Genomic DNA, 24,322 nt, shown 5'->3' with positions numbered 1-24,322 from the left:
CCTGCATTTGTTCTCATGCATGAACCATCTACATATAATGTCAGGTCTGGGTCTGAAAATGGAATATCTGTCAAGTCTTGTCTGGGTTTCGTTGTAATAGTAATGACTTCAATACAATCATGTGCCAATGGATCTGTTCCATTTAATGGCAAAAGTGTGGCAGGATTTAATGTACTACAGCGTCTGATTTCTATGTGTGGCTGGAACAATGTTAATTCGTAACCCGTCAGTCTTGCTATAGTCAAGTGTTGTGTTTGGGTCCGGTTCAGGAGAACCTCTACTGCGTGTGGTACTTGTACTGTCAATTGATGTCCTAACACTATGGCGTCGCTTTGTCTGATTGCTAAAGCTGTTGCTGCGACTGATTTCAGGCACGCAGGAAGAGCCTGAGCTACGGGATCTAATGTACTAGAAAAATAAGCACATGGCTTGTGTGATCCTGCTTGTTCCTGCGTGAGTACTGACAAAGCAGTACCTTCACGTTCTGTAACAAAAAGTGTAAAACGTTTGCTGTAACATGGAGTTGCTAAAACAGGTGCTTGGCATAAAGCTTTCTTTAAGCTTTCAAAAGCTTGTGTATGTTCCTGAGTCCAAGGGAGGACAGTCGGTGTCGCTGCCTCCTGTGTTGTTAACTGAATGAGTGGTTTAGCTAAAAATGCATATTGGGGGATCCACTGCCTACAGTACGAAGTGAGGCCTATGAAGGCCCGTACCTCCTTTTGTGTCTTGGGTGGTGGCATGTTTACAATTAACTGGATGCGATCAGGTGTGAGCTGTCTCCCCCATTTGGACAGCAAGTGCCCTAGGTACACAACTTGCTGTACACAGAATTGTAGTTTCGAAGGGGACACTTTGTGCCCCTTGTCGGCTAAGAAATGTAAAACCGTCAGTGATGCTTTTTCACATTCAGGTTCGCTTCGTGCGGTGATCAGCAGATCATCGACGTATTGAAGCAGGGCAGTGTTAGCTGGCATGTGAATACTGTCAAGTTCTCTTTTCAGTGCTTGGCTATAGATGCTGGGGCTTTCTGTGAATCCTTGAGGTGCGCGTGTGAATTTAAAACTTCGTCCATTTAAACTGAATCCGAACAAATATTGGCTTTCCGGATCGATTGGGACGCTAAAGAAAGCGTTCTTGAGATCAATTACAGTAAAGAACGTTGCTTCTGAATCTATGGCTGTTAATAATGAAGAGATATCTGGGACCACGGGGTATTGTGGTACAATGCATTTATTTAATTCTCGCAGATCAATAACTAATCGATATACTGGTGGTGCTTTTGGATCGGTTCGTTTAAGAATCGGAATTATCGGGGAATTACATATATTGGAGTCGGTTTCTACAACCACTCCTTGTGCGATGAGCTCGTCAATGATTTGCAGTAAAGCCACAACAGCATCTGGCGGTAATTTGTATTGTCGCATTCGTGGTAGTACCACTCCTGTTTTGAGTGTGACTCGATATGGTGTAATGTGCATACAACCTACATCAGTGGGGCCTTGTGCCCATAAATGTGCAGGTAGATTCTGTAACCGGTGATCCATGTCTCTAGACACGTAGTGACCTTTAAAGTCACGCAAAAATAGTCGTACTCCTTCCGGAGAACAACATATTACAGCTCCTAGAGCCTTCAATGTTTTTATACCTAACAAGTTTTCTGGACATGATTTCGTAAGTAATAGATCTGTAGTCCGTGTTAATGGACCGACTGTAAATGCAAGTGGTTGCGATACTTCGTTAACAGTAGGCTTTCCTGAAAAACCAAGGGAAATATTTTGTGAGCCTGAGAGGGGTACCCCTGGGACTTCGCTGTGACGGATAGTGGTTCTGCTTGCCCCTGTATCGAGTAGAAACTTTCTATCTTTCCCTAATAACTGACTTTGTACATAAGGACCCTCTTGGTCTACTGCAACCTCAATAAGGGGTAAGCCAACTTCCCTCTCTAGGCTATTTCATGTGTAGCGCTGATACTCTGGATAGTCATTTTGTGCATACTGGTACATCTGTTGTGTCGTGTTTTGTGTTGCAGCAATAGGCTGTGGCTGTTGTTGTAATTGTTGTTGTTGTTGTGGTGCGGTCTGTTGTACAGCTGGCATAGGTTGTATATTCTGAGGTACTTGTTGTTGGATCTGATCCTGTCTAGGCGGACGTGGTCTCTCTTTCGTTATACCCGTAGAGATATTATGTTTCAGAACTGCGCAATCGTGTATATAATGACCTGGCTGTTTACAATAGTTGCATGTCCCTCTAACAGGACCTACTGAATCATTGGACTGTGTCATACCCTTTTTATGACCGTCAGCTGGAACTGACTGAGCAACAAGCATTTTCATTTTTGTGTCTTTCATACGTCTTTGTTCATGTTCTTGTTCTTCCCTAATTCTATTGTGATGATATTGTAACATTTGTAACATCTGTGACGGTGTGTTTCCTTGCCAGGTACTCTCGAATTTCAGTACTCTACTCTTGACTTGGGGCAGGGAATTCTCAACTAATTTTGTCACAAACAGATGTGGATACGATTCACTACTTGCTTTTATGCCACTATTAATACCAAAACATTTTTCAAATCGGGAATAGAAATCACTAGTGTCTTCATCTTGTTTTTGTTTACAGGCTGAGATTGCACCCCAATCTTCCTTTTTCGTAGTTAATAAACGTGGTAGTACCTGCACTAATAATCCTGGTAATGCTGTAGTCCTTTCCCCAAGCCCTGAACCTGCAGCTCGGGCCTTTTCTTCGTTTTCTAATACTGTCCAATCTATCTTTTGGTCTCCCACCTCCCATTCCTTTTCTTTGAGTTTCTCGTAAATACCGGCGGGTAATAGGACTTTTAATATTTTCATAAGGTCCGGGTAAGTATACTCTCCCAAGAGTAACATGTCCTTTATCTCACGGTGGAAACCTGCTGGGTCTTTGTCATGGCTAGGTACTACTTTCTTCATCTCTAATAATTCAATTTTAGTTATGGGCGCGTACACAAACACGCGTTTAAAAATATTGTCCTCACCTCTGACTGGGTGCACTTCGCGTAAGGGATTCTGTCTGTCTATGTGATACGTTTTTCTTTCCAACTTGGGGGGAACTGAAACATGCTCTGGGCATACGAAGACTATGTACTGGTGTCGATATTCTAGAATTTCCTTAATTAAATCAGTACCTGAACCTCTCCATTTATTCGTGAGTAATTCTATCAGTATATCAGGCAGGGGACCGGGATCGGAGTGTTGGCTTCTATATAATATAACGAGATGTTGTATCATGTATATACCAGCTAAACGCTGTTCGTCTGGGGTAAGATTCAAAAACGTGTGTGCCAACGCATCATCACTGTATTTTTCAGAACTGTCAGCCCATTGTACTGCTGACCTGGCTAATTCTTGTTCATCCATAGAATCGAGCATATGATACCCCCTTCGGTCTCGGAGTAATTTATCAGCAGCCTGGAATAAGTGTTCAGGGGACTTCATATTTAACATAGGGGCTTGAAAATTTCTGTTACATTCTGGACGTATCGGGCGTATCGGGTCATTAAAGTATCTGGTATTGTTACAAGGTCTTCCCCTACCTACATAAGCTATCGTTTCTAATTGTCCTGTGGGCATTTCTGATTCTTCCTCCTCCTCTCCCTCTGATTCAGTTTTGTCTGCCTCTAATCTGGCTTTATGTATTCGTTCTACTTCTTTGCGGATCTTTCGGCACATAACTACTATGCATGTCTGTTTATCATGCTTTCCCTCGGATATATTCTGACCCCATCGGGTAAGTACTTGCATTTCATCCTGGTCTACCTCGGACCTATCTCTGTCTCTGATCAAGCAGTTTATGAAGAAACGTAACAGTTGTCTCTGTATATCCGCTTTCTGGTATTCCATGGCTTCGTCAATACTTTCAGGGCCTTGCCCTGTTTGGACAAAGCGATATATATTGTCTAAATGTTTAATCATTCCTGGTAGCGTCGTTAAATATATTGAGGCTCGTCGTATACGTAGTGATGATAGCACCATTCTATCATTTTTACCGGGCACTGGATCATATCTACAATCTACAAGATGTTCCTTAAACATGTCGGATGTTGCTATTTGGGGTGTACGTTGGTTTGCTAAATCTCTAAGAGACGATTTGCTTCTTGATGGTGGTGTGGCAAAAATTGCTGTCGCACCTTCTGAGGTGCTAGGCATGAAAGGATTTGTGGGGTGTAAGGTAGAGACTGTGGATGCAGAAAAATCGGTGGAAACAGATGGACCTGTTGGATTGTGCAGAGGAGTTTGTTGTTGCGGAGGTGGGGGCAGATGAACTCAGTGTTGAGCTCCAACGACGGGTGGCGTGTGTGGTGGATCATTAACATATTCGGGAGCTACGTCGTCTAAATAGGAGGAAAGGAAAATATCTTTTGCGGTCTTGGGATGTGCTTTAATCGGGAGTAATGGGGGTGGCAAATCTTTCGGTATTTCCGGGGTGGCCTTAGGTAAACCTTCGGCCAAAAGAGGATACATACCATTCATAAGAGTGTTTCGTTGTCTGTCTACTTGTTCTGTTTTTACTCGGATACCTTCCTCAACTAATACGTTTTCTCGGGCTCTATTTGAGTTCTCCCTACTTTTCTCTTCCAGTCTGAGCGCTTTCTCTGTGCGTCTATGCGATTCTTTACGCCATAACTCAATAGCATCTTTCTGTGACTGTCTGGCTTTCTTTTTCCATAATTCTTCTTCTACTCTCATGATGCAATCTGCATCCCATGTCCCAGCTGCGGGCCACCTCTGACTTTCTGCTAGATCCTTGGTGTAGTCCACCCATAAGTCAAGATATAATACGGCATCTAGGCCATGTTTATGATACATAAAATACCCTGGAGTGTCCCTAGGTGGAATGGGAACAGCTTCTTCGAGTACTCCTTTTCTAGTTTTGATCTGTCTTAATTTTGAAAAGAACGGCATCTTTAAACTTTGTTACTTGGTTCTTACTTGAACTGGACTTGGACACAATTAATACGATAAACACAATATAGAACACTCATTCATACCACAATTTTTGGACACAGTAAAACATTTAACATTTAACATTTAACTTTTCACGAACAATGATAATTAGAAGAAAACTAGTTACTGACATAATACTAATACTAGATAATACTGATTTATATACATGAACATACTGGATATACTGCTAAACAGTACAGATACACTGCTAAAACAGTGCAGACCGGATCTGTGTACCCAAACCCGTCAGGACCGGCACAAATTAATGTGCACGTCTAACTGCCTCCCCAGCAACGGTACTCACCGGGTAGCACGGAACGGAAGGCCTCGGAACTGAACTGAACTGGACCGGACTGGACTCGACTCGACTCGGAACTTCGGAACCTGGTGGGCCTCTGTATACCTCGGATCTTGCTCTCTCAGCTAGGCTCTGGTCGGGATACTTCGCACTTCTCACCGCCTCGTCTGGGTGTTGATCGCAGCCTCAGTCACCCCCGCTTGGTCGGAGGGAGATACAGGAAATCCTGCGGGTACGCGTTGTTGTCCGTCCGGCTGTGGCAGGAGACCGGGCCCGCAACGCACCTCCGGCGCGTGAGATGAGAAAGTGTCCCTATTCGGGCGCCAATTATGTGGTAAATATTTAAATTACCTGTACTATTTTTTATGCGGTAAAGTCTAGTAAGAATAACTCAGTCAAAATAAGAGGCAGAATCCGTGGTATTAGAGGTTCTGAAAAGGGCTTTATTCCTTACAAAGGAATTATAGTTCGAACTAGGCAATCATATTCCATCACCACGAAGGTTCAGGAAGGGATCAGGCATACATTATTGACAAGTAACAATATTTATATGGAAAGCATTGCATTTGGACAGATGCAGGAGGCGTAACAGCTGATAATACAGATAAGAATACACATACGTAATGAAAATAGGCGTATACTAGAAACGTCATTAAAAATGATGTCACAAGTGGGTGGATCCATAAGAGAATCCTGCAGTGTCAGCAGAAATATTTGACAGAGATGCGCGAGGATGAAGGGAACTTGACATTTGGCCCTACATGTGGAGACAGAAGTCTGGGGTGTCAGGACAACCTAGTCCTAAATCATATCTAATATCTTGTGTTTAAGGAACTATATTATCTGGAAGGAAGGGTCTTCTCGGACAGATCCTATTCTATACTGACTGTTAGTGCGTGTACAAGCGTCTATGTGTCTACACGTGATACGAGGGGGCAGGAATCTTCCATAGTAACAGGGGCTATGAATTACTTGCATAGAGATAGCGAGGCCGAGCCTTTTGCTCGGTAGCTGGAGGGATGTTTACCTAAACCACTAGACAGGAATGCATTGGATGAGGAGCGGAGCAGATAACTTGAAGGCTGAATACAGTTTTTGGCAGGCAACAGGCCGCGTCAGGCACTGTTAGCCGCGCAGGGAGTAAGACAAGGTTCATGGACACGGATGCAGGTCCAAGCTGGAGCATTTCAGAGGCAGAAACAGAAAAAGGCTTGATGGCAGAATTCAGGGCCTACTCGCCTTAACTACAAAACTAGAAAAGTGAACCACATAAAGTAGGTGGCCTTTCATACTTAGGAATGGAATATTCGACCCATTTATGGCGGATCTGAAAGAGGGCATGTTGACGTTGGACGCACATGTATTTGCGTCTTCATAGCTGGAACTGGAGGGAACATACATGTACTTATAGCATGTACATGGAGCCGTTGGGGTCTAAGATAGGGGACACAATTGACCATAAAAATTCATATTTCCACACCTATGTGGGCCAAAATAGCCTCAAACTAAAGGGTTGCAAGACAGAAACCTTTGTTATTGGCCCACCTGTCAGAAACACAGTGGCAAGAGTCTTTTCTCATTACAAAATGAGTTTCCACATCTAAGCAACCAGGAACACAATGCTGCTCTTTCAGGTATTGGTCTGAATATGTATCCCAGCGTGGCAGAATTTGCGTTTCTCTTGACAAAATTCCTACAAACAGGATAACCTTTTTCTTGTTTCAGACATAAATGGTAGAGCAGAGGTGAACAATTTTTTTAAATTTTCTTTTTTAGAGTTTTATATAGCGCGAACTAGAACCCAAGATAGCGGGTATCAGAACGCTTTACATAGCACCAGTTTTGTTACATGAGGACACATTCATTTTTTTCTTAGGCACAGGTAAATTATGTGATTTGCCCAGAATTGCAGGATGTTGAGAGTCCTTGCCGAGACTCAAACCCGGTTCCCCAACTTCAATGTCGACTGCTCTAGCCGTAAGGCTACATCCTCGCCTTGGATTCCCCCTCCCCACATCCTCAGTGCTACTAGCCTTCTGTAATTTGGAAGAAAACTGTAAACACATAATCTGAAATTCTACCACCCACCTATATATGGTATGTCTTACCTTCCTACCTTCTCCTCGTCATAAATTGGATATCCGTTCTGTCCTAGAAGATTACAACCCGGATGTAGTTTTCCTCACTGAAACATGGCTTCATGAGGAATCCAGACTTGATATAGTCCAGGCCCTTCCCCCCCAGACTATCACATCATCCGGAGGGATAGAGGGGGTAGAAAAGGCAGAGGTCTTGCTATTATTTTGAAAAACTCATTCAACTGTAGAATTGATCCCCTCACACTCCCTTATTGTGAAAGTTTGGTGTTTTCTATATCTTTTTCCCATACTTCCACAATGTTGGGAGCTCTAGTCTACCACCCGCCAGGCCCAGACAATCAATTTATTCAATCAACCCCTGATGTTTTTGCGAATCTGGCTATACAGTGTTCTCACTTTGCTGTTATGGGCGATTTAAATCTACACTTGGATGAGTCTAATGACCCCCAAGCATCCTGTTAATGCATGATCTGGCTGCACAGCATTTGGAGCAAAGTTCATTTTTGGCCTCTTCTGTGGACATATCACTTTGTGATCCCAATGAAATGTAGGATACCTGAATCATTTTCTCTCATTAAGAGGGTTGATCAATAATGGTGTCAGTTGAATCAGGAGAGCTGTAGGTGCTTGCTGAATAAATCCTTACCCTGTCTGGGCCTTAGGCCATTAGATGATCATAATAAGATCACAAACTGGCTGACCCAGGACTTAAATCAAAATATCCCTTAGTGGATGAGAAAAGAAAAATCGAACAATAAGTCTGCCCCGTGTTTCTTCCCCCAACTCAGAACTTTTAAAAATAATTGTATGGTGGCAGAACGGGAATGGAGGAAAGATTATACAGAACCAAAAAAATCTTTATATAGGGAGAAAGTTAGAGTTTATCACTCCGAAATTCGAAATAAGGATTAATAAGGCTAGCAATACCCCCAGAGAAATGTTTAAAATTACTAAAATGTTGCTAGACCCTTTTTCCAGCGCTCCTCGTTTGGAACCAACAACTGAAAGATGGAATGACTTTGCTTCCTTCTTTAATTCTAGAATTTTGGTTAGTTACCAATCTTTTGAAAAAAGATTGTGGAAACACTAACTCTTTTCCGACAACAATAGCAGGAATAGTTGTTCCTCCCCCTCTCCCAATTCCCTCCCCTTTCACTGGGGGAGCTGATGGCTCTTTTCAGTAAAATAAAATCAGGAACTCCTCTTGATCCGGTTCCCCCCAAGATCATTGTTCAAGAGCAGGAAACTATCCTCCCTATCTTATTCAAAGTGCTCTTTCGATCTATCCATCTCTTATTCAATCTGTCGCTGGAAACTGAGTCTGTTCCCAAGCCGTGGAAATGTGCGATGGTTAAAGCCTCCTTGAAAAAACCTAATCTTGACCCTGTTTATTTGGAAAACTTCCACCCCATCTTTCTTTTACAGCTTTTAGTAAGGTGGCTGAAAAACATGTCAACAGATATCTCTCTGATGTTTTGGAGGCTGACTCTTATTTGCATCAACCACAGACTGGCGTCCGCCATAGACACAGTACGAGAGGTAAAATCGAGATTACACTCTGGGGGCACGGTCCCTATTGTCTTTTTGGACCTTTGTGCGGCCTTTGACACTTTTGACCATTCTATACTTTTGCACAGGGTTGGTAAAGCTGGTGCTACAGGGAAAGCCTTGGACTGGATTGGCTCTCTCCTAAACGAGCGAACATTCCAAGCCTTCGACAAGGGCTGTGCTTCGAATATCTTGCCTGTTACTTGTGCGGTCCCGCAGGGGTCCTCATTCAGCCTGATGTTAGCTTTTTTTGGGATCTCCATAGTCTCCTATGCGGATAACACCCAGCTGGTGCTGTCACTTACACCTGGTTCCAACTCACCCCCAGTTAATCTGGGAATATTTTGGGAACAAATAGCCATCTGGATGAATAAATCCCGTCTTAAGCTCAGTGGAGCCAAAACTGAATTAATGATATTTGACAATAGGTCCACGTTCAATATGATCTGGCGTGGTCAACATGTTTGGGTCGCCCTCCGACTAATAAGCCAACTATAAAAAGTCTGGGCATGTGGATTGATTATTTCTTGGCGATGGCAGTCCGGGCCATTAAAACTTCACCTAATTACTTTGGTCTGTTGCGGATGATACATAATATTTTGCAGAGCTTCCCCAGACTGCGAGGCAGGTAGTATTCCAGTCATTAACCCTTGCCCGCCTGGACTACGGGAATTCTCTTTACCTGGGATCTCTCAAGGCTGCTATCCAGAAACTGCAAGTGGTACAAAATCTAGCTGCTGGTATGTTGCTGGGTATTCCGCTGGATAATCAGCTCGGATGGGGTTGAGGGCATTGCACTGGCTTCCTATGGCTCAAAGAGTTGAATTTCAGTCCTTGTGCACTGCCCATATAATTCTTCATGGGAAAGACCCACCAATCCTTTAAAAGTGTGTCACTCACTATGTCCCCAATAGGGCTCTTTGTTCGTCCAACCAATATTTGGTCACTGTTCCTGGAGTCAAAAGAGCCAGAAAGGGAGGGCACTCCTTGCAATTTAATGTTGCTAAACTCTGGAACTCTCTCCCCCTGGCTATTAGGTGTTTGGACAATGAGCTGCATTTTCGCAAAGTCATTAAGACCTGTCTCTTTCCACAATGATCTTTTATGATGGCCTATGCTCGTTCCCAGGCTCGCTTTGTTTCCTCTCTCTCTTAGTGCTGGAATGCCTCTGGGTCGCCATGCACTCTATAAATCCCATAGCAGGGCATAGCCTCCCCTCCCTTGGCACTGGAGCTAGTGGTGCTGGAGATAGAGCCGGTGTAACATCTGGACACAACCAATTCTGATTTGGCCGTACAATCTTGTGGGAGCGAGGCGTGAATGCCAGAAGCAGGTTCTCTACGCCACCAACCACCTGGAAAGTATAACTCCAAGCGAAAACAGCTCCCTGGGGAAAAGGGAAGTGAGAAAAACAAAAGATGACGTCCTTGGGGCCCCTTCAAGGTGACTGCATCAGTTCTCCACACTGCAGATTCCCTCAGTGTTCTAGTATTGTCATGTGTTTAAAAGAATACAATAAGTTTTTAGGACCTACCCTTCTAAGGCCTAAACATAACTATGTATGGAGCTTGCATTCATAAATGTATGTTATGCATGTTCTTACCTAGTGCCTACCACTTTCCCACTGGAATCTAGCTGGAACCCTGTTTATGCAGTGTACATCCAAAGGCAATAAAACAAATACAGAATATAGGTAGGCTGAGTATCTCTAAAAAGTCAACTAACTAGGATAACATTATAATTCTTAAAAGTATGTAAAGAACAAATAGATAATTGTCTAGTTCAGACCAGATACACATGGATGTCAATCATTCCTTCAATGTCTCACAAAACTATCCATAAGAGGAGTGGGTGAAGCAATGTCAGATGAATCCCCAGAAGAGTCTCAGCAAGAAATAGTCTTTCAGTCTCAGTCACTGTGCTTTAGTTTTGTAATCACAAAATAACAGTTGTTTCCTTCTGTTTCAGAGTAAATAACCGCCGCCCATAAGAGTCCATGGAATCGCGGCACTGAACGGCGAGTATGCGTCCAACCACATGTTGTAACCATGCACCTTACCAACTCAGAAGAGCAGCCAGCTGTTGGTAAACCCTCTTGTACCCTGTTGTCTCTGCAGGTTTCAAGAGAGATGAGCAAACAACCAAACGCCAGAGAGCCAGCGGCACAAGGTAAAGAAAATGAGGACATGCAGGAATCCAAGGACAGGAAGGATCCAAACAGTGGTCGCAATATTGCAGCAGAAGCGCGACCGTCAGAAATACCTATAAGTCTTTTTTAAAATAATTGCAGCCAACAAGCGACTCCCAGGGGCAGCTTTTATACTGCTGCATCCGAGAACCCAACCGCGACTAGCGAGGGTCCCTGGAGGTGGTCCGACGCAGGGGAACGCAGTAAGACTACACCACGTCCGCTGACTGGGCCTCCTCATCACTTCCGGGTCCGGCTGCACTGCTCACCCTGAGCAGGGCCGCGTGACAGCCAGACAGGCCTTTTATTCCACTGGGCATTTCCCTGGTGGGCCGGAGCCCTTGGAGGCCAGTTTTGAAAGCCAATGGCTGCCCCTGGTGCCTCTGTCACTGTACCCTGCTCCCGAGGGTTAATGGCAGCATTCAGGGTAGGCTTCATGAACGAGAGGGAGGAGGAAGGGATAGAGAAAGTGATATGAGAGGGAGGGGATAAAGGAGGGATGGGAGAGAGAATAGATGGATAGAAAGAGGGAGGTTGCACAAGGAGAGCAGGGCTCGTGTGAGCATTTTTGCCAAGGCTGGTTTTGGTCCCCCAGTCTGGCCCTGGGTCAAGTTGCTGCAGCACCCCCAGAAATCAAAAGACCATACGGAAATTAGGACAGAACCCACCATTTTGAAACATATGTTTCACAACATCTCCATTCAAAGACATCCTGACAGTCAGTTGTCAAGTGAAATGAAACATAAACAGGGAAGAGCATTTTCTAACATACTTCTGCCATTTTGTATATAATGTAGATCTGTGTTTTTGATTGCCATGCGATAAATTGAACGCATTTTGAACTTGAATCTAAAAAGAATGGCTTGGGAACAGAAACAGCAATGTAGAAAGGTATGAAAAATACAGATGCTTCTTCCTTTCTGAAGTTTATGAATATTTTGAAAATCCTGAGCCGCATTGGAAGAGCAAATAGACCAGCTTGGGCCACATGTATCCTGCATTTTACCGGCCACAAACGCCCCGATTTGCAGAATGGGTCTGTTTGCAACTGGTAAATGCATTTTTGTTTGTATGAATTGCAATTTGTGATTCGGTAACATGTTACAGAATCGCAATTAGGAATTGCGAATAGATTCCGATTCGGTATTAGGAAGGGCGTGTTTACGGCGTCCCTGTCTAATACCAAATCGCAGAGGTATGTAGGAATGTTTTTGCGACTGTAATGAAGTTGCAAAACATTACGCATTTTACCACCTACTTCAAGTGTGTGGTAACTGAGTCTCAAACAGGAAGGGGTCCACAATGGACCCCTTCCCCTTTCCGAATGTTCTTAAAAAAAAAAATTAAGAGCAGGCAGTGGTCCCACGGGCTACTGCCTGCTCTTAAAAATGAAAAGAAATCTTTTAATATTTCTTTTCTACAACCAACCCATTTTCCTTTAGGGAAAACTGGCTACATTAAAGAAAAATAAAAAAGATGTATTTATTTATAAGCAATCACAGCGTGCCACCATTTCTGTGATTTTAGCGATTCCTTATGGATCGCAAATTGTGACCTGCCTTATTAATATTAATGAGGTTGGTCGAGTTGCGACCCACTATGAATCGCTAATGGAGTTTCATACATTCACATAGCAATTACCTAATTGCGATTTGGAGAAAATCGCAGTTAGGTAATCGGTATTTGAAATAATGATACATGTGGCCCTAACCTCTCAATCTTGAAGTATATTATGGTGTGAAAATGAACAAGGGCTCATAAGTGAACTTTCTGTCATGCACCCAGGCTAGAATCATTCTCACTTTTTTGCTGTTTTTAAAATAGCAGCTTTTTAAGTCGATTATAGCATGATTACAGATCAAGAAATCAGTGTATATAGTCTAGTATCGTAGCCGATCTGGCGGCTCAGTGGACTCATACATCCATCGCCGGTATCTGTGCATAACCCTATGGTCACAGTTGAACACCCTGGCAGGTGCACTCATCCATTCATCCTTCTGAGGTTGATCAAACAGTACCACTGAGTTGGCTAGAAATAAATATCCGCCAACTTTCAATGCCACCAAAGTTCACATTAATCATTGTTCCTAAGTTCTGCAAACTTTCTGTTGTGGTGCCTCTAAATTTCTACTGAGTCACACAATGTCTCTGATGGGCATAATTAAAGTTTTTGCAGCTGTTGCACTGTTGGGAAGTAGAAAATAATGTATTCGTTTAGGAAAAAGTCACAATGTGGTTCTTTCTAAAGAAGAACTTTGGGCGAACGAATCAGGCATTATCCAAGACAGACCTGTGCCTGTTTTATGTGTTATTTCGAGGAGCAAATTCTGTGTAGAACTTAATATGTGCTTTTTTGTTATTTTCTGTAGTATATTTTGAGAGTTTTCAAGAGCTTAACTTTGATGCAGTCTGGGTGATAGCATCCATTAAATCTTGTGGCATACAATTTTTTATAGACCGTCTCGGTGAGGGCATCTCATAAGCAAGAGCAGACTTTTCAATGTACCAATTTCATTAGTAATTACTTTGTATGTTATGTTATGTTATATTAACTTATTAAGCACGCGAATACCCTGAGGTGTCTAGGCACTGAAATATACAATGATTCCACTTTTAAACCAGGTCTTAAAGTTCTCTCTAATCTCTATCTGTGATTTCCTTTTGATTGCTATCAATTCCTCATCTGCTCTGGTGGTGTTAGGCTTAAGATGATCTGTGTCCTTTTCTTCTTTGTTTAATCCTCCCTGTGAGGTAGTGCCTCAGTTATTGTAATGCTTCATGCAACAAGATGAGAGACACAGGGACTAGGAAAGGAGCAATCTCAAATTTACAAAACAAAGGGCATAACAAATGATGCCTTAAAAAATGTATTTTGGAAGTTTTTCTCAATTGGAGGATTTTTTTGTAAACAGGTTTATTCTAGGGTCCTAAATTGGAAAGTACCCTCTTAATGTTTATCTATTAAAAAGATTTACCCAAGCTCCTGATTACAGTCTACATCCATTTCCAGGGTGAAAAAGAGTTTCAAAGAGTTTGGGAATGACCGTAAACTCATGTGGTTCTGGACATTCACAAACTGTCAAGCCACTCAAGTCTTGAAATGCCCACTCCTCACCTTGCATGGCATTTACTCCTGCATGATATGATGTGATCATGAAGTAATATTACTTGAAAGTTTCCCAAAGGATTTACGACAGCAAGGAGAGAGGATGCGGTGTAACAGCACTGCCATCTTTGGAACCGGGGAACCAGGTTTGAGTCTCGGCGTCGGCTTAACATCCTGTGATTCTTGGCACATCACTTAATCTACGAGTGCCTATTACAACCAAAAATGAATTTGTCCTTGTGTAATGTAACTGGTACTCATCGAGAGCGCTCCAATACCATCCATAAACTCCAATTCACCAAAAGGCCAGGGCTAGCGGATGTGACATCACATGCCATTTAACTTTTACTTTCACTCACACACGCTTAGACATACGCACACATTCACACATACAGGCACTCACTCTCACATAAACATATTCCCACCTGCATACATTGAAAAGCATTTTTACTTAACTCAGCTGCCACTTAGGGTCATATTCCAGCTAATTGTACTCCATATCGTATTCGATGAATAGTTAATAATATATATTATTCACTATTAGTTTTAAAAAAAAATAAACAAAAACAAGGAAACAGACACCCCCTTAGTTCCTGGCACTGATTTTGCCACCCCTTAGGCCAGGGGTCGCAAAGGCAGTGCCAGGGGTCGCAAGGAGCAAGCCAGGAGTCACAGCTGCGACTCCTAAATGGCGTCCATGATACCTTTCAGTTATGAATTTGTAAATCCAGCCATGTGAGCTTGTAAGTCTGATTCAAGAGCACAAGTGAGATTAAGGATAAGTCCCACAAGGTTTAGGTTAGTCATTTAAGGTCTGTATTTAAGAGAGCGCTATATTTTAACTAGTTAAGTCTATGAGTTGAATTTCCAATGCTTGTTTCTCAGTTTCAACCGGAGGCCATCTAATAGGGAACGTGATCTCTATAAATGAGCATTCAATACAAAATTTAATATTTTGGGATAATGTACTCTAAAATATACCACTACACTGTATCTTTTCTAAGACGGTGGAGGCAGGGGTGACGCCCCACTTCTCTAAGAACAGAGCAAAGTAAAAATACAATTATAATAACAGAACTTTATTATCATTTTATTTTCAGTCTGACTTTAGCCCCTTCCACGCGCGGGTAATTCTCCCGCGACGCGGGGGGGCGGCGGCGGTGGCACTGTGCTCGTGACGAGCCCAGCTCGTCATCAGGCACAGTGGAGCTGTGCTCATGACGAGCTGAGCTCGTCACGACCCCGCCCACTGATTGATTCTCCCGCACAGGCGGGGAATCAACCGCGCGTGGGCGGGCCGCGACGGTTATGACGAGCCCAGCTCGTCATGAGCACAGCTCCACTGTGCCTCATGACGAGCTGGGCTCGTCATGAGCACTGAAGCGGTTATGCTCCAGTTAGAACGGGGCTGGGCTCGTGTTACGCCAGCAGTGGGAGGAGTGGTAGCTGCGCCATAAGTGCACATGACTGTTTGGCCGGCCGTCTTGAGCTGGCCACACCGTCATGCACACTGTAGATGTTCTCCAACAGCTGCATTGCACCACGGCGCTCAGACCATTTACAATGCTGCTGTAAGGCAGCATCGCGATTGGCTGGGAGAGTCTGGGAGCTTGGGTGCTTCCGTTCCGAGAGAAGAGGATGGAGGAGAGACGGTGGTGGCATTCATAGGTAAGTCTTTTTTCTTTTTTTTCTATACCTTCTGCCCCCGCGTGTGAGAAGGTGGCCTGGTTTATGCTGTCCACTAATTAAAGTGGGCACCTTGCACCAGTCTAAACGACCCTTATGGTGATTATGTAAAAGATAACCTTTATAGAAAGCTATCCAATTGGTAGCTATGGAGAGCAGCCTTCAGGCTAAGTCTTGAAGGAATGTAAAGTAGCTTGTTTTACCAGATCAGAACCTACTGAGTGATCAAATGAAAGGAGAACCACACAAGTGTTATATAAAGAAATATGTATTTATTACTAAAACTGTCTATTAATCTCTATACGAGATTAGAACATAAGGCACACAATACTTATTCAATAGAATGTCAGTAAATAGCACAATACACAGCGGGCTCCAGGGGGAGACCAAACCATATACAAAAAAAATGGTATAGCAAAAACAACTTCAATAGACACAGGGCCTAGAGCATGTAGAATCGCTGGGACCCCAAGGAACCACCCAGAGAAGTGACACAGGGAGTCCACGGAGGACGGGTGCAGTGTGGGAACACAGACGCGTGCTCCGTACAACTCTATGGGAAAGTCGCTGTTGGAAAATTACAGTTTAAGGACACTTCGGAGAGGACTTCAAGCAAACCCTTTGGAACATTGTAGGTTCTAAGGCCAGCACCCTTGTGAGTACCGAGGAACCCATGTTACCTATCCCAGAGGAGCCGGATGCATAGGGGTCAAGTGGTGTCGGAAACTCTCATCGTTTTCAATGGGCTGATACGAAGAAGTGCTGCTGCCGGGAAGATGAAAAGTGTCTGGTGGAATCCAAGCCGGGATCCAAGGTGAGAAGAACCTGAAAGCAGAGGGGACAGAGTCTGGGTCACTTCAGGGTGACCAGGTGCTCGATAGGCGAATGCCCACCGATGTCGGGTGCTTCAGGTGTGAAGATATGATGCTTGACTCTGTTGTCACGGGGACCAGGAGACGTCGACTACAGCCAAAGTCTGGAGGTGAGCTATCCCACGAAGGATGTCAAATGCTGAGGGGTCAGTGTCCGGATTGAACACCAACAAACCTTGGCCAAGGCAACCCACGTGGGCAGAGGAAACAGGTTACGATGAGGACAAGCAAGGTCCAGGAGACTCTCCAAGCTATGGGGAGTCAAGGCACATGCAACATGCAACATGCGAGTAACCCCTTCGGAACTAACCTAAGACTGTGGAAGAGGTACATAGATGACATCCTCATCTTTTGGCAGGGGGATATACAGAGATGCGCTGAATTTTGTGAGTGGATTAACACAAAAAAACAGCACTTGAAATTCACCCACACTATATCTGCCACGAACATTGCCTTCCTAGATCTTACCATCAGATTACAAAGAGGGTAGAATAACGACATCCCTATACAAAAAGCCTACCGACAGAAACAGCTTGCTACTGTACAGCAGCTATCATCCTGCTACACTGAGAAATAACTTTCGACAGAGGACTACAAAATTGAAGCAGAGATACTGGCTGACAATCTGCTGAAGAGACAATACCCTGAGAAACAGGTTCACTCTTGCATGAAACGAGCAAGAAACAATAATCGTGAAAGCCTCCTAGAGGTACATGAGAAAGAACCCACTGACATTTTGACCTGTGTGACCACGTACACACCTAGATCCAATCTAATAAAGAAGGCAGTGAAAAAACACTGGGCAATTCTGAACACAGGTACACCGTCAATACCCAAACCAAGGTTTGCGTTTAAACGTACGAAAATTTGAAAGATATGTTGGTGCACACTAGACCCAAGAAGAGCAACATCCCTAACCAGAGGCAACTGTGGGATCTCCCACCCGTGACAGGACACTATCCCTGCGGCTCTTGTACTGTGTGCCCACAGACCAAACACACCAAACAATTGGTTCTATCAGACACATTTACATGGACGCTAATCAAACACACTAACTGTAACACCCCATGTTGTGTGTACATGCTGACCTGCCCTTGTGACAAGAGGTATGTTGGCATGACCATGAGGCCCGTTAAGGTCAGAATTACTGAGCACAAGAGCAATATTCGTTGCCATAAAACTACCACCAAACTATACACCCACTTCTCTGAACTCGGACACCCCCCAGAGAGTTTACACTGAGTCATCCTAGAATCCCACCAACAAATAACACAGACTGCTTTGTTCAGGATTGAACAAAGGTGGGTGTTCCGTCTTGACTTAGCGAATGACGGCCTGAATGACGCCATACCCTGGAGCACCATTAATTAATCTGATATATACAACCATTGTCCACAACTTTAACGAATGAGTATATCAGCTTAGGACTCCACGCTAGTCTCTCACCTCTTAATACATCTCTGCCACATGATATCGACATCAGGCTAGTCAGATATGGAGATTAGGCTATGTTAGGACGATATATCTAATAACTAACAATATAGTACAATACTACACTCTAAGATGGCTGACATACGAATCACCCAATCGGCAGTCGCCAGCAACTTATGCACGAATTTAGCGAAGTGACGTGAGTGCTTTTGCACTGTATATATTCTTGTTCACATTGTTGATAAAACCTTGCCACTCAATGCCAAATTTGAAGCCCTTGATGCGCAACCACAGCAAGGTAATAGCCAGAACTATAGACTTTCACCACATTCAAAGATGGCCTCCATGGTTACACTGTAGATGATGTCATGCCGACACCATCACACCACACACCAAGTGCAGCTGATTTACTATGCTTAACGGCACCAGGAGAGGGTATTTAAGACAGGAACCGGCAACCTGTCTTTTCCTTCCTGATGCAGCGGAGCGGGTAGGTAAGCCGGACTGCTCTGAGCGGGAGCAGGTGAGTATGGATTACGCGTTGAGACTATGCCTGGTCACAAGCTTTTAAGAGAGTTAAGAGGTGCTGGGAATTGCTGACAAGTTACCGCTGGTGTTTGGGAAGGGTACGCTGACTCTGTAGAGCTATGCACTAAGACATAGCTTGGGCGCTGTAGGTGCTCTTAACACACCGCACGATTGGCATAATGTCGGAGTGCATGGTGAAGGCGCCAGCAGCTACGCAGGCCGGTCTGGGGCCCTTTTGAGTCTGTTGAATAACCTTGTCAATGATACCAATTTCACGACTATGGGCTTACTTCAACCTGAACCGTGCCCACTTTCACTTTTAATGCTCTAGAGTCATGGCCTTAGCAACTAAACGTTGTGCCTGCAAGCCCACACCCAACAAACTTGTTGTTTGTTTTTTCCTTTTACTAAACAGTGACACTACGTTGAGTGTCCATATACTCCGCTGCGGTCTGATGAAGCCGCACTTGAATCCTTAAGAGGTGAGCTGATACATACTCACCATGATGTTCAATTACTCTAACTGGCTACACAGAGGTTTTTATATTCTAAATACAAATGAAGGCACAATTAGAATGTGATATGCATGAAATCACGTTGTTTTTATCACTTGTATAGAGAAGTGTGGCTCAATGATTGGAGCGGCAGACCCTGATGCAGAGGTCTAGCCCAGGACCAGGGTTCAATTCCCCGCCTCGGCGGGTCTTGGGCTCAAAAATTCCACGGACCTGATAATTCTCGCCTCGGTGCCTATTTCAATCATGGAGTCCCACTCTGCAACTCTGGGCAATAGCTTGCTTAATCTCCACAACGGCCCCCACAACGCTAAGGATGCCTGGCCTCCACCTTGGGGGTGCCCAGGAGTGGACGCCTCACAGGGAAAGCCAGGATGGGTTCCACAGCGGTATTCGTACAAGCGCCTTGAGACCCTTGCGGGTGAGTAGTGCGCTATACAAGTATCAAATTTACAAATTCAAAGAGGTTTTGTACGATGAAATACACCCACTAGAATTAATAGGACCATGTACCAATATCTCCATTTGGATTTTTGATCCTTTATGTTTGTACTCTAGGTTGGCTGCTTTTCTCCGGGGGGAACATCCTACCGAGAGAAGAAGTGGTATGTAGAACCACACCACACACTGTAGATAGTTTTCATTTAGTCACTAGGTCCTGAGGAATCGCCAACTGATCTATTAGAGACATTTTATAGGCGAGAAACATGTTGACCACTAAGGGGTAGAGCGTAATTTTTGTAAGATTAAAACAAAATAGTCGCCCTCCTTCTTCTTTTTACTTTTTAATCAGGTTGTGACCTCTCCAGAATAAAAATAATTATAGAGGATTCCCTTACCTGTTTTAACCCACACACCACATCTACATCTTACCAGGCCCCTTACACCCACGGCACCTATACGGCAAGGAACAAAAGATATCCGATAAAGAGCCCCTTTATGGGTGCCCGTCGAGCATTGCAGCGCCAGCTCGATGAGGAGCAGACCCATATGATGAAGCATGACACCTAGCTTGCTGGGTGTGTGAGGGTCCTAGTTCCGAAAGGAGGTATTTCCCACCTCCCCACCACTCTGAGTACTCACCAGGTGGCCAACTTGCCGCCCAGGAACACCGTACCTCTTTTGTCTTCTAGTTCTACCCAGAGCAAGTACGGTGGACCTTTATCAAGCCCTCATTGTCCCCCTTGTTGTTTACTAACCACATCTTTGAGAAACCAGGGAAGCCCAAGGAAAATCAAAGTGACCCTCGCCAGGACCCGCAGGTCAATGGACCAGGGATCGCGTGGGGACCTCGAACGGAATCACAAAGCACCAGCCCACAGAGCACTCGTGGAGTGGAGGCCGGAGATCTTTGGTGGAAATGCTGCTCCGGGTTGAGACTACAAGAAGTTCAAAGCACAGCCTCAGGGATCGCCAAAAGCATATGCTGCTGCAAAAGTACACAGTGCACAGGGGTTCGGGTTGCACAGTCCCCACCAGGGATACAGGTCTCAGGATTGCTGAGAGAGCGGATCGACCTCAGGGATGCTCGGGAACCCACCTCATGTGTTGCAGAAATCTTCGGAGTCCTCAGGAGCTCAGGAGATGCAAACCGGTCAGATGCGTTTAGGTGCCTGCGGCTGCAGGGGAGTAACTCCTTTACTGCAAGGGAGATTCTTCTGTTGTCCAGCGAAGTGTAGACTGTCGAAGTACTTGGTTTCTTGTTACAGAGTTTAGTCCAGGAAAAATCCAAAGTCCTGTTATCAGGTTTCCCACTTTATACCCAGGGAAGGGGTTGGACTGACTCTGGGGACCCTCCTAGGGGAGAGGCAGGACAGAGGGATGGCTACACCCATGTCCTTTGTCCAGTTTCGCACCAGAGCAGGAGCAAATGGCTCCTGGAACTGGTTTGAGCTGGACTATGCATGGGGACACCAAATGTGCCCCCAGTGCAGACTTTCTGGCACTCTCAGAGTGCACCCACCCAGCCCCAATACACTAAAGCCTGTCTGCGAGGTGGTCACACCTCCCTGTGACAGGAAACCCATTGTCAGACCTTCCCCTGCTCGAGCTTGGCTCAGCAGCAGGAGGGCAGACTCGTGTCTGTGGCTGGTAGCATCCGTTTGTGATGCCCAGGTTCGAGAAAGCTGGTCCTGGGTATACCGGTGATTCACATAAGTCCCTCTAGGAGGGTGTAATCATACCTCCTGGTGGGGAGGTTTGATTTCAAGGTGTTTGACACCAAACACAACATGTTTCTAAGCAGCCATTTTAAAGTTAGCATTTACCGCAAGGTTATAATGCACTTAAGTATATATGGTTGGCTGCATCACAGACAACCTCGGAGAATAGGTTCCGAAGGCTGCAGAGGGGCCCTACTCATGCAAGGGAACCCTCTCACACAAAACCCAGCACCCTGCCTTTAGGATTGTTAAGGTCTGCCATAGGGGTGACTGATAGGTGTATGTGTGTAGTGATTTAGAATAGATATAGGGAACCTATATCTAAGTAAGGGGTGCATGCACCACCTTACACAGGCTGCAGTAGCAGACCTGTGGTGTCAGTTTGTATGGTCTCTCATGGGTGGCATAATACATGCTGCAGCCCCTGAGAGGCCTCTGGGGTACATATGCTCTAGGTACATGGTGTACCATATACTAGGGACTTATAAGGGTACCCCAGAATCCAATCTGGAGTGTACTTAAAGTACATGCAATCAATTTACAGGAGAAAGCAGATAGACTGGGGTCTTGAATTGCAGGATCCCAGTAAGACTAAGTCAAAAACAGTGGGGGTAACCAAAAGAGGCAAATCCTACTCTCCTACACTAACCTGCCACCATCCCCCACCAGCCGCCACTGGGTGGAGGGTGGTGACTAGGTGAAGGGACACGACCTCTGCCAGAAAGGTAGAGCTTCTTCTAGAATCACTCCTTCAGTATCACACTTTTTAATATGCCTGTGATGCTGGGCTGTGGGAGTTGCTGGACTGTGATGTGACAGACTGCCCATCACCCCCACTCTGAACGATATTCCGGCACTACTGGGGACCATCATCCTGCTTCTCTCTCGCTAGAACTTAGAAGCAATCTGTATTTTCAATGTTCTTGATAGAGATGTAAATAAACAAAGAACAATAAAGAGGTAGTAGTGTACATGTAGCGGTGGAGGGGTTAGAGTATAGTTAGGGGATATATGTATTAGGGAATAAGTAGGGGTAGAGGACTGGAGTAGGGTAAGGTGAAAACATAATTCAAGAAGAAATGGGGAGCATGTGGCCAGGGTATAGGAAGACGGATAAGAGGAAAAGGGCGGGGCTACATTTGCAGGGAAGGATTTGACGTCCTTCATTTGGGAAAAATGCTAGAGGAAATGAGAACACAGGGTTGTATGTAAATATTGTATGGAAATAGGACTGTTTGGTAAAGCTTGTCTTGGAGTCATTAAATAAGTTTAATATTGCCCAAATACACATCATTGTTTCATGTTTATTTCGGTTTTTACTTTTAGGGAGGTTTTATTGTCTTGGACCCAAGTGTACATTTTCTGCATATTTTGCATATTGTAGATTGTTTGTATTTTTTTCTTTGTGAATACGGCGCTTCCCTACGTTTTCAGAATGGCAAAGCTTGGCGTTATTCAATGGTTGCGTACCCTTATGTGGGGTGCATCCCCCTGGGCACCCTTGGGGTTATTGTGTTGAACAATTTTTGTTAAACTAATTTTTAGTCCACAATTTGTATTAATTGGTTGAATTTAATGTGTTGTCCACAATACATGAATTTTAATTCTTCAATCCATGATTTTTCTATGTGTATTCACACACAATTATCAATAATACATTCCAAAACAAGTTTTTGCTTCAGTATAAGTTCTAATGCATTTCAGGCAGATTGCCCTTCATCAGGGAACAACTCTGTAACGTAAACAAAGTGTGAAATGCAATGAGGAATCCTGTTCAGAGTTTAATGTGTGAGGTGCGGTTAGTATTATTTAAAGGAACGGTAAAGAGTGCAGTGCTGCTATTTTGTTGTTCATCATGGACCAGATAAGACTGGTTAGTTGGTGAAAATTTCAACTATTAACATGTCACTGGGCTGGGCTGCGATATGCGTGATACTAGCCATGTTGATATCTAATGATGGTGAATCTCTGTGATAAACCAATTCCATGTAGAAAATGCGGTAACTTCGCTCAAGCTCACAAATGTGCGTGGTGAAATTTAGTAGCGATCACACGTTAAGTGCAGTTCAACAAAGCCGTACTGATGTATAATGATGGTGAATCCATACATAAAAACGCGTAGACTACGTTCATGCTCGCCAACGTGAGTGTTAAAATTCTTATGGCGATCACGCGTTCAGTGCTGTAGAACAATGTCGTTTTTTAAAAGACCCAAAGGAGAACTCAAAATCGTGAACCTACGGTACCTGCATTTGAGATTGGATATACAAAAAAGATTTGAGTGAAAAATTCTTAATAAATGGGAGAAATACCCAAGCTGTTTAGTGCGAGGTACATAGCAAGAAAATGTCACTAAATAGATGAATGCTGTCACACTCAAATCGGGCACTTACTAATGTTTGAATTTAAGGTGTTCTCGGCATCAAATCTCCTCGACGAGTACAACTTGCTGTTAGAACAGTGTGCTTATGAGCCTCCTTGTGTGATGGTACTCAAAGTAGGACTAAACGCTGTGTGGTTAATATGGTGGCCATTTTAAGACATGTTCATACTTTGTTGAATCTATGAGAAAACGGTTATTGTCTAGTCAACAATAAACTATAAAAATAACATCAAAAGATAACCCCAAAAGATGATAGGTCTCTAGACCACGAAGAATTGTTAGTAAAACGCAATATGTCAATAAATGAAAGATACTAAGTGTGTACAAATTAAACATGACCTATTATAAGCACTAACTCAACTAATAAGACATCGGTAAACACAAGGTTGACAGTGCAAACATCAAGGTTTTCAAATGTCCAATCAAGAAGCGATTATATGTAGCAAAGGAATTCCATACGGTCATTCATCCTGTGTGGTGTTAAGGCCTCGAGGTATTTAATCCAGAAGTTTTCTCTTTTCAATAAG

General features: G+C 44.0%; 1 long non-coding RNA gene across 2 annotated transcripts in view; it reads left to right on the top strand.

Moving 5' to 3' along the window:
- Positions 1–24,322, top strand: part of LOC146783488 (uncharacterized) — a 65,041-nt gene that overhangs the window by 9,260 nt on the left and 31,459 nt on the right. For both annotated transcript variants that reach the window (XR_014970543.1, XR_014970544.1), the window contains exon 2: positions 10,893–11,093. This is a non-coding gene — a long non-coding RNA (uncharacterized LOC146783488). The remainder of the gene's footprint in view (positions 1–10,892; positions 11,094–24,322) is intronic.

Source organism: Triturus cristatus, chromosome 11 (assembly GCF_964204655.1).
Source record: "Triturus cristatus chromosome 11, aTriCri1.1, whole genome shotgun sequence".
Lineage (NCBI taxonomy): Eukaryota > Metazoa > Chordata > Amphibia > Caudata > Salamandridae > Triturus > Triturus cristatus.
This window is presented reverse-complemented; position numbering and strand designations above follow the sequence as displayed.